We start from the raw sequence: 11,618 nt of genomic DNA on the forward strand, positions 1-11,618 counted from the left end.
TACAGAGTACTAAAGATTTCATCGAAAACTTACAGCAGCTTGCCAAACAAAGGCTAATAGAAAAAAGAATAGAGGTATAACAGGCATAATATCCACGATTGGATTGAAAATAGCATAAGCTTCGGGCAATTTGGCAAAGAAAAAACTAGTAGGATAAAGAACAGAATTAAAACAGATACAGGTTAAACTAAGTATATTAGGCATAACAAGCATTTCATTCTTGTAGAGTAAATAATTGGATTTTGATTGAGTTATTTTTTTAAGGGAAAGAAGGAAAAGGCAGATTCAAAATCTTTTTTTCTTCGGACTTTCCCAAACACAAAATACCTCCTTGTATTCGCACTCTCAAATGAGAGTGGAATAAATTCGACTTTCATATAATATCTTAATAGAATTCCATGTAATGATCAATGCATTTTTTTGATTCTATATTATCTGCATGTGTAGAATACTAGCAAGAGAATATCTCTTCTTTATTTATGTAATTGAAATGGTATTGACGAATAACAAATAAACATAATAGTGTTTATTAGTGTCGCATAAAACCCGAAATGGGGCGTGGCCAAGTGGTAAGGCAGCGGGTTTTGGTCCCGTTACTCGGAGGTTCGAATCCTTCCGTCCCAGATTGTTTCTGATGAAACAAACGGTGAAATCATATAGTACTCCGTATGAGACAAAAGTTTATTAAAGAGAATAATGATATCTTATGTTTTCTCAGAAAACATAATAAAGTCTTAAGTCCAGTCAAATTGACTACCTTTATTTTCATGAAAAAAATGGGATCTAGCAGGCACATTCAGGATATGCCTCTACTATGATCACTTAATAATCACTTAATAATCACTTAATCATATTTTTTTCTTCCTTTTGGTCTTCGAGTCGAAGAAGTACCAAAAACAATTAACTACCAAAAACTTTCAATCTATTCATTGGAATAGTTTATTTAGTTATTATAGTTAATTGTTTTTGGTACGGAAAAAATATATTACTAATAGAATTCTAATTCTAGTAATTAAATGAATTAAACTTTTTTGGAGGTTGATAGTTTATTTATTGAGGAAGAGTCAATCCTTCTCTTCTCACTTCAAGATTGATCATCTCGAGCCATCCGTTGAGGGTGGAAATTTAATAATAAATAAGTTTTAAGCAAACTTGTTTAGTCGTCTTTTTCTATGTTTCATTCATATGATAGAATTCGAATATGGGTTTAAATAAATTGGATCTTGGCGGAGGCTTCCCGGATAAATACTTACTTTCTTTTATCCATATTGCTCCATAGATAGCAAGTTTTAATTTTAATTAGTATACAAAAAACAAAACCAATGACTATTCATGATTCCATCCATATTGGATCAATTTTCTATACCACTTTGCAATGAAAAGAGGAATGTTTGTTATGGTAAAACTTCGTTTAAAACGATGTGGTAGAAAGCAACGTGCGACTTGAAGGACATGATCGATTGTGGATTTTGCTATCCATCATTTTCCATAGTAATGAAAATGCTCTTGGCTCGACATAGCCTGTTCTATTCGTTCCGAACCAAATTTGCGCAGGGTTTAAGTAACATAGTACACGATGGAGCTCGAGAGGACAGAGTTTATTTTTTATCAAGGGAAAGAATCTAGGGTTAGTGAAAACTAATAAATTAGGCCAACTTTGTCAGTCTATCCTTAATATAGAAATAAATCGAAAGGTTAAAATACGAAGAAAGTCCAATAAAAGTATATCAGAATCAATCCCCCTTATTAGATTTCTATAGAAGAGATAAATGCTTTATCGAAGGAAATAAGAAAAAAGGGTATGTTGCTACTCTTTTGAAAGAAAAAAATAGGAATTCCCGAAGTAATGTCTAAACCCAAGGATTTCACAAATCAAAGATAAAGGATTCCAGAACAAGTAAACACAATTTTCAATTGTCTCAACAACAGAGTTGGATCAGAATAAGGAATAAAAGTCAATTCGTTCGAAATGAGACAAAGAAAAGAGTTTAAAGACGACTCAAAAATTTTTGAAGGATTTTGCCTTCGAAGTTTCTCAGGCAGAATTAGCCAACTTGAGTCATGAGTATAAATGAAATTTGTTTTTTCTGTAAGGAAATTAATGGACGTCATAGTCTAATTTCTATTATTATCGACAGAAATTCGAATCATTTTCTCGAGCCGTATGAGGAGAAAACCTCCTATACGTTTCTAGGGGGGGCGTTGTTTATCTACATCTATCCCAATAAGCTGTCTATCGAATCGTTGCAATTGATGTTCGATCTCGAAGAGAAGGAAGAGATCTTCGAAAAGTAGGTTTTTATGATCCGATAAAGAATCAAACTTGTTTAAATGTTCCAGCTATTCTCTATTTCCTTGAAAAGGGTGCTCAACCGACAAGAACTGTTTATGATATTTTAAGGAAGGCGGAATTCTTTAAAGAAAAAGAAAGAACTTTGAGTTAATTGAAGAACTAAATGAATAAAAAAGTAGGATAGGAGAAGATTATTAGTATTCCTCGTTGTCTAATTATTTAGACACAATTTACCTCTTTCTTAATCCTATTTGGATTTATATCGTGCCAATCCAACATAAGCCCCTATTTTATTTACTTTTTCTATCTAATTTGTTTTCTTACCATTGTATTTCCATTGACAAAGGTCTATTGAACAAATAGAATTTGTAGATAGATGGGTCTCTTTATCCTCACTCCATATTTAATTTTTCTGCTTACACTTCGCTCAAATGATAAGGGTGTTCCTCTTGCATGTATTCTCATACAATATAATATATATTTTTTTTAATAAAAATCGCTAAAAAAAGGAGAATTTGGCCATCGTGATTAGGGTCGCTCTTTTTTTTCACTTTAGTGGAATTTAACCGGACCTGTTCGTTTTGCCATTTGAGTGTTTTTCATGGTCGATAAAATCTTTCTTTTGATGTCTTGCTAGTTCAATGTTTTGACAGAAGCGCGCGGTGTAATTCCATTGATTTTTGGATTTCGATCGTATCTAAGATCCTTTTTTTATCTGGGTTGCTAACTCAATGGTAGAGTACTCGGCTTTTAAGTGCGACTATGATCTTTTACACATTTGGATGAAACAACAAATTCGTCCAGACTCTTGGTAGAGTCTAGAAGACCACGACTGATCCTCAAAGGTAATGAATGGAAAAAATAGCATGTCGTAATAAAATCAATCTTTTTTGAATGGAATCCAAAATTACGATTTTCTGGGTCTAGTGAATAAATGGATAGAGCCTGGCTCCAATTCTGGTAAAATAAAAAGCAACGAGCTTAACTTCCTAATTGGAAGGATTCCCCGCTCTAATTAGACGTTAAAAATAGATTAGTGCCGGATGTGGGGAAAGGTTGGGTTTTCCTATGAGTGGACCCTTTATTTTTTCTTTTTTTTTAGAAATCCTAATTATTCTTGATTATGGATTGAATAAGGGATGTTATGGATTGAATGTGTAAAAGAAGCAGTATATTGATAAAGAGGCTGTATTCCAAAGTCAAAAGAGCGATTGGCCTGCAAAAATAAAAAACTTGTTCTGTTCTTTTTTGTAATTTAGAACAAACATAAACTAATTCGGTAGAAAAGGAGCGGAAAAAGATCCGTGGATTAGACTCCCTTTCTTTCCAGGGTTTGTATTAAAAATGCAACACCCTGTTCTGACCATATTGCACTATGTATCATCATTCGATAAACCGAGAAATGCTTCTTCTCTCTGATTCAAGTAGAAATACAAATGGAAAAATTCGAAGGGTATTCAGAAAAACAGAAATCTCGTCAACAATACTTTGTCTACCCACTTCTCTTTCAGGAGTATATTTATGCATTTGCTCATGATTATGGATTAAACGGTTCTGAACCTGTGGAAATAGTTAGTTGGAATAACAAGAAATTTAGTTCACTACTTGTGAAACGTTTAATTATTCGAATGTATCAGCAGAATTTTTTGGATAACTCGGTTAATCATCCTAATCAAGATCGATTATTGGATTACAAAATTTTTTTTTATTCTGAGTTTTATTCTCAGATTCTATCTGAGGGGTTTGCGATTGTTGTGGAAATCCCATTCTCGCTACGGGAATTATCTTGTCCGAAAGAAAAAGAAATACCAAAGTTTCAGAATTTACGCTCTATTCATTCAATATTTCCCTTTTTAGAAGACAAATTTTTGCATTTGGATTATCTATCACATATAGAAATACCCTATCCTATCCATTTGGAAATCTTGGTTCAACTCCTTCAATACCGTATCCAAGATGTTCCATCTTTGCATTTATTGCGATTCTTTCTCAACTACTATTCGAATTGGAATAGTTTTATTACTTCAATGAAATCCATTCTTTTTTTTCAAAAAGAAAATAAAAGACTAGTTAAATTCCTATATAACTCTTATGTATCAGAATATGAATTTTTCTTGTTGTTTCTTCGTAAACAATCTTCTTGCTTACCATTAGCATATTCTGGAACTTTTCTGGAACGAATCCACTTTTCTAGGAAGATGGAACATTTTGGGATAATGTACCCTGGTTTTTCTCGGAAAACCTTATGGTTCTTTATGGATCCTCTTATACATTATGTTCGATATCAAGGAAAGGCAATTCTTGCATCAAAAGGCAGTTTTTTTTTGAAAAAGAAATGGAAATGCTACCTTATCAATTTCTGGCAATATTATTTCTTTTTTTGGACTCAGCCGCGAAGAATCCATATAAACCAATTAGCAAACTCTTGCTTCGATTTTATGGGATACCTTTCAAGTGTACCAAAAAGTCCTTTGTTGGTAAGGAATCAAATGCTGGAGAATTCATTTCTCATAGATACTCGAATGAAAAAATTCGATACCATAGTCCCCGCTACTCTCCTCATAGGATACTTATCAAAAGCTCAATTTTGTACTGGATCGGGGCATCCTATTAGTAAACCCATTTGGACGGATTTATCAGATTGGGATATTCTTGATCGATTTGGTCGGATATGTAGAAATCTTTTTCATTATCATAGTGGATCTTCGAAAAAACGGACTTTGTATCGACTAAAGTATATACTTCGACTTTCATGCGCTAGAACTTTAGCTCGTAAACATAAAAGCACGGTACGAACTTTTATGCAACGATTGGGTTCGGCATTTTTAGAAGAATTTTTTACGGAAGAAGAGCAAGTTTTTTCTTTGATGTTCACCAAAACAACTCTTTTTTCTTTCAGTGGATCACACACTGAGCGTATTTGGTATTTGGATATTATAGGTATCAATGACCTGGTCAACCCTCTTAATTAATCATTAGACAAAACTAATAAACAGGAAAGGGTTGATAAATGATCAAGAAAAAACTTTCATATTTTTCATTCTGAAATGTTCCTTTTATTATAATAAAGAGTAGGTGAATCAACTTACTAATTAAAAAATTAGTAGAACTTCCTCTTTGGAATAGAATATTGGCTATTTCTACATAGGGAAAGTCGTGTGCAATGAAAAATGCAAGCACGATTTGGGGAGGGATTTTTCTCTATTGTAACAAGGAAGAATTATCTACTCCATCCGACTAGTTCCGGGTTCGAGTCCCGGGCAACCCATATAGAAAAGACCCATCAAAGTTTTTAACTTTTACTCACTTCATTTACAAATACAAAATTATTGGTTTGGTTAATTTATTTATATGGATAGCCAATCTTTGGGCTGACTTGGTTGACATTGGTATATAGTCTATGTTATACTGTTAAATAACAAGCCTTCTATTATCTATATTCTAGTTAATACGTGTGCTTGGGAGTCCTTGCAATTTGAATAAACCAAGATCTTACCATGACTGCAATTTTAGAGAGACGCGAAAGTACAAGCCTGTGGGGTCGCTTCTGCAACTGGATAACTAGCACTGAAAATCGTCTTTACATCGGATGGTTCGGTGTTTTGATGATCCCTACCTTATTGACCGCAACTTCTGTATTTATTATCGCCTTCATCGCTGCCCCTCCAGTAGATATTGATGGTATTCGCGAGCCTGTTTCTGGTTCTTTACTTTATGGAAACAATATTATCTCTGGTGCTATTATTCCTACTTCTGCGGCGATCGGATTGCACTTTTACCCAATTTGGGAAGCTGCATCTGTTGATGAGTGGTTATACAATGGTGGTCCTTATGAGCTAATTGTTCTACACTTCTTACTTGGTGTAGCTTGTTATATGGGTCGTGAGTGGGAACTTAGTTTCCGTCTGGGTATGCGTCCTTGGATTGCTGTTGCATATTCAGCTCCTGTTGCAGCTGCTACTGCTGTTTTCTTGATTTACCCTATTGGTCAAGGAAGCTTTTCTGATGGTATGCCTTTAGGAATCTCTGGTACTTTCAACTTTATGATTGTATTCCAGGCAGAGCACAACATCCTTATGCATCCATTCCACATGTTAGGTGTAGCTGGTGTATTCGGCGGTTCCCTATTCAGTGCTATGCATGGTTCCTTGGTAACCTCTAGTTTGATCAGGGAAACTACTGAAAATGAATCTGCTAATGAGGGTTACAAATTTGGTCAAGAGGAAGAGACTTATAATATTGTGGCTGCTCATGGTTATTTTGGCCGATTAATCTTCCAATATGCTAGTTTCAACAACTCTCGTTCTTTACACTTCTTCTTGGCTGCTTGGCCTGTAGTAGGAATCTGGTTCACTGCTTTAGGTATTAGTACTATGGCTTTCAACCTAAATGGTTTCAATTTCAACCAATCTGTAGTTGATAGTCAAGGTCGCGTTATTAATACTTGGGCTGATATCATCAACCGTGCTAACCTTGGTATGGAAGTAATGCACGAACGTAATGCTCACAACTTCCCTCTAGACTTAGCTGCTGTTGAAGTTCCAGCTATTAATGGATAAGGTTTTTCTGCTAACATATAAGAATTTTTGAAGAAAGAAAAGACAAAAATACCCAATATCTTGTTCTAGCAAGATATTGGGTATTTTGAATCTTTTTTTTCTTCTTAATCTTTCTATTCAGAATTCAGTTAACGACGAGATTTAGTATCCTTTCTTGCATTTTCATAACTCGTAAAATGCCGAGTAGGCACGAATTCTCCCAATTTGCGACCTACCATAGGATTTGTTATGTAAATAGGTATATGTTCCTTTCCATTATGAATCGCAATTGTATGGCCAACCATTGTGGGTAGAATGCTAGATGCCCGGGACCACGTTACTATTGTTTCTTTCTCCTCCTTCATATTGACCTTTTCTATCTTTGCCAATAAATGATGAGCTACAAAAGGATTCGTTTTTTTTCGTGTCACAGCTGATTACTCCTTTTTTCCTTTTTAAAGAGTGGCATTCTATGTCCAATATCTCGATCGAAGTACGGAGGTCAGAATAAATAGAATAATGATCAACGGAAAAAAGAAAAAAATCCTTTAGCTGGATAAGGGGCGGATGTAGCCAAGTGGATCAAGGCAGTGGATTGTGAATCCACCATGCGCGGGTTCAATTCCCGTCGTTCGCCCATCGCATTATTGCAAATTCCAAAAATGCAATTTTCCATATTCCTAGTTACGTATTTACTTACGGCGACGAAGAATAAAACTATCGCTATATTTTTTCCTTTTCCTAGTTCTTCTTCCAAGCGCAGGATAACCCCAAGGGGTTGTGGGTTTTTTTCTACCAATGGGAGCTTTCCCTTCACCGCCCCCATGGGGGTGGTCCACAGGGTTCATAACTACCCCTCTTACTACGGGGCGTTTACCTAGCCAACACTTAGATCCGGCTCTACCCAAACTTTTTTGGTTCACCCCAACATTACCCACTTGTCCGACTGTTGCTAAGCAATTTTGGGATACTAAACGGACCTCCCCAGATGGTAATCTTAAAGTGGCCGATTTACCCTCTTTTGCAATGAGTTTCGCTACAGCACCTGCTGCTCTAGCTAATTGCCCACCCCTTCCACGTGTGATTTCTATGTTATGCATGGCCGTGCCTAAGGGCATATCGGTTGAAGTAGATTCTTCTTTTCTCTCAAAAAACCCCTTCCCAAACTGTACAAGCTTCTTCCAAAGCATACGGCTTTCTAGATGTATATGACGATCTCTAGACAGATGGATCTTATATGAATCATATGATGAAGTACCACATGAGTGGATATATAGGAAAGGAATCCAAATCTGCCGAATCGCTCATGTTATGATCTTCTACATCCTAGGTCTCTGCGTTCCGTCATCTGGCTTATGTTCTTCATGTAGCATTCAGATCGAATGACTCTATGAAATTACGTCGATACTTCCACATATTATGGGTAACGTAGGAGACATCCCTATTTTCCCCCGGGGGTCTTAATTACCACTGCTTAGCTTTCAATTTGCCTCTGACCATCAAATTAAATGTGAATAACCCGTCCTCCTCTCTTTGAAACAAGGGGCGCTTCCGGTTCTGTGCGTGCTTCAAACAATTTTGTCTTCTCCATATTACCATATCTCTAGAGTCAATAATTTTCTATGAGGAACTACTGAACTCAATCACTTGCTGCCGTTACTCAACAGTTTTCTGTTGAGGTCTATCCCGTAGAGGTAGTCAAATTGGATCAGTGATCGATTTCTAGGTTTCGTCGTAAACCTAATTGGTTACTTCCAATTACGTAAATCAATAGTTCAAACCGCACTCAAAGGTAGGGCATTTCCCATTGATATAGGAACTTTTGTACCAGAAACAATAGTATCTCCAATTATAGCCCCTCTGGGATGTAAAATATATCTCTTCTCACCATCCCCATAGTGTATGAGACAAATGTATGCATTTCGATTAGGGTCGTATTCTATGGTTACGATTCTACCAGATATGTCTTTTTGATTCCGTCGAAAATCTATTTTACGGTATAGGCGCTTATGACCTCCCCCTCTATGCCTTGCGGTAATGATTCCTCTGGAATTACGACCTTTACCACAACGGTGCCGTCCATGGATCAAATTATTTCGTGGATTGGATTTCACTTGCCTGTCTACGGTTCCCTTGCGTGTGCTCGGGATAGGTGTTTTGTATAAATGTTTCGCCGTATTATTAAGTATTCTCCTTTAGTTTTTTTCTCTATCTAGAAGTGGAATAGAATAACCCGGTTGAAGGGTAATGATCATACGTCTGTAATGCATTGTATGGCCCAGAATAGGTCCTATTCTTCTACCTTTTCCAGGTAGTCGATGGCTATTCACAGCTACCACCTTAACACCAAAGAAGAGTTCGACCCAATGCTTTATTTCTGTCTTAGTGAATCCCGATTCGACATTAAAAGTATATTGATTCTTTCCCAATAAACGAAGACTTTTTTCTGTAAATACTGCGTATTTGATTCCATCCATAAATCGACTTTCCCTCCTATGCTCTGAGTTCCAGTATCGATAAGAATTCGAGTTCTTATTGTTCTTATGTTATGGTATGAATATACCATACCAATTCGTTATGTATGGATGATGGATGAGATTCCATGGATAGAGAGCCAGTTCCAATAGACTTATGGAATGTTCCCGTTCGTGTGCATCCAGCAGGAATTGAACCCGCAAATTTACCAATTATGAGTTGGGCGCTTTAACCATTCAGCCATGGATGCTTAACAGGGATCATCGTACATCGTAAATAACCAATTTTCATATAGAAAGACATATCATAGAAAAATGAAATCGAAAATATTCCGAGATGGCAAATATTCGGAGATGACTATGAAAACACCTCTCTGGATCCTCGAATTGAAAGAGAGATTGAGAGGGATCAAGAATCCTAATTCTCGCTATTTGGAATGGATCCAATTCTATTGAGTCTGACTCATAGTGATCATTTCTCTTTAGCAAAGAATGACCTTGGTTATCAAAGGATTGAACAACCGGGATCCATTTCCTTATGATACCTAGTTGGCATTGATAACAAGGATCTAATGAATTATGAGTTTAATAGATCCTCTTTAGCAGAAAGACGTATATTCCTTGCTCATTATCAGACAATCACTTATTCCCAAACCTCGTGTGGGACTAATCGTTTTCATTTACCATCTCATGGAAAACCCTTTTCGTTCCGCTTAGCCCTATCGGGTATTTTAGTGATAGGTTCTATAGGAACTGGACGATCCTATTTGGTCAAATACCTAACGAAAAATTACGATTTTCCTTTCATTAAGGTACGAGGGCTTCTTATTCCACAAGAACGAAAGCACCTTTTCATTCTTTCATATACTAGGGGTTTTTACTTGGAAAAGACAATGTTCCATACTAAAGGATTCGGGTCCATAACCACGAGTTCCAGTGCACTAGATCTTGTAGCACTTAGCAACGAGGCCCTATCCATTAGTATTCCACATAAGAAATCCATTCTAGAAAAAAATACAATTAGATTAGCTCTTCATAGACAAACTTGGGGTTTGCGAGCCAAGGTAAGATCGGCTCGGGATCATGGGACCCTTTTCTATCAGATAGGAGGGGCTCTTGTACAAAATAGACTTACTAAGTAATAACCCCATAGAATCTATCTATATAAAGATAAAGAGGCAATCGTGTCAGGAAGCGGGTTTTTCTTTGGCCAAAAGGTACTTCGAACTTGGAACGAGCATGAAGAGATTAACGAGACTTCTTTCTCTTTTGAGTTTTTCTGGCGGACCTGCCGCGCAAGATCTTTGGTCTTCCCCTGGAACCGATGAAAAAAAGTGGATCGCTTCTTATGTACTCGCTCAGAATGATTCTTCTCTATCTATAGTTCATGGCCTATTAGAAGTAGAAGGTGCTCTGGTGCAATCCTTACCGACAGAAAAAGATTGCAGTCAGGTTGATAATAGTCGAGTGACATTACTTCGTCGGTCCGAACTAAGGAATCTGTTATAAATGTTTTGAAATGGATATTGTTCTCTCTTTGATCAGGGATTGCTATATGAAAAGAAGTGGAGTTTGAAAAAGGGAACGGAATGCTCAAACCGGAACTGCTAGAGGAACGAATTTTCAATAGCATAACTTGGGCTCCTAGAATATGGCGCCCTTGGGACAATCTATTTGATTGCAGGGTTTTGTTCCGAAGCAAAGATATCCGCGGAGGCCGGTTCGTTCGTCCTATTCTGATATTCAGGACCAAGAGGTACTGGATTCTCTTTCGGATAGGCCCTGAAAGGAGAAGAAAGGCTGAAATGCCAACGGACCTCTGTCTATTCTCTAATTCACCCGATCCGATAGTACCCGTTTTTGGAACGTCCAGTGCCAAAGTCACTGAATGGGTAAGTCACCAATCCAATCCCTTTGACAAATCGGATGTCATATTAGATATCATATTCTATATATATAGAAATATCATAGATAGAATAGACATATAGAATTTTTGGTCGGCAAATTCGAAGGAATCATTGAGTGAAAAAGGAGCAAAGAATGACAAAAGACGAGACTCTACTAGTCTTCACTCTTGTGGTTTCCTCTTCCTCGGTTTCTGTTTTCTTATTCGGGATCTTGCTTTTCATGGTTCTCATCTCTGCAACTCGCGATTTTCGCGAGAGAACCAAATCCAAGTTGGTGAAGATCATGATTTGGGCTGGCACGGTATTGGGATCGTTTGATCGATTTCCTTAATTTGATCGCTACTTAATGGGCGTGCGCTCAAAGGATACAAACAGGGATTCGCAAACAAAAAGGGGAATTCGTAGT

The sequence above is a fragment of the Hordeum vulgare genome, unplaced genomic scaffold (assembly GCF_904849725.1).
Source record: "Hordeum vulgare subsp. vulgare unplaced genomic scaffold, MorexV3_pseudomolecules_assembly, whole genome shotgun sequence".
Lineage (NCBI taxonomy): Eukaryota > Viridiplantae > Streptophyta > Magnoliopsida > Poales > Poaceae > Hordeum > Hordeum vulgare.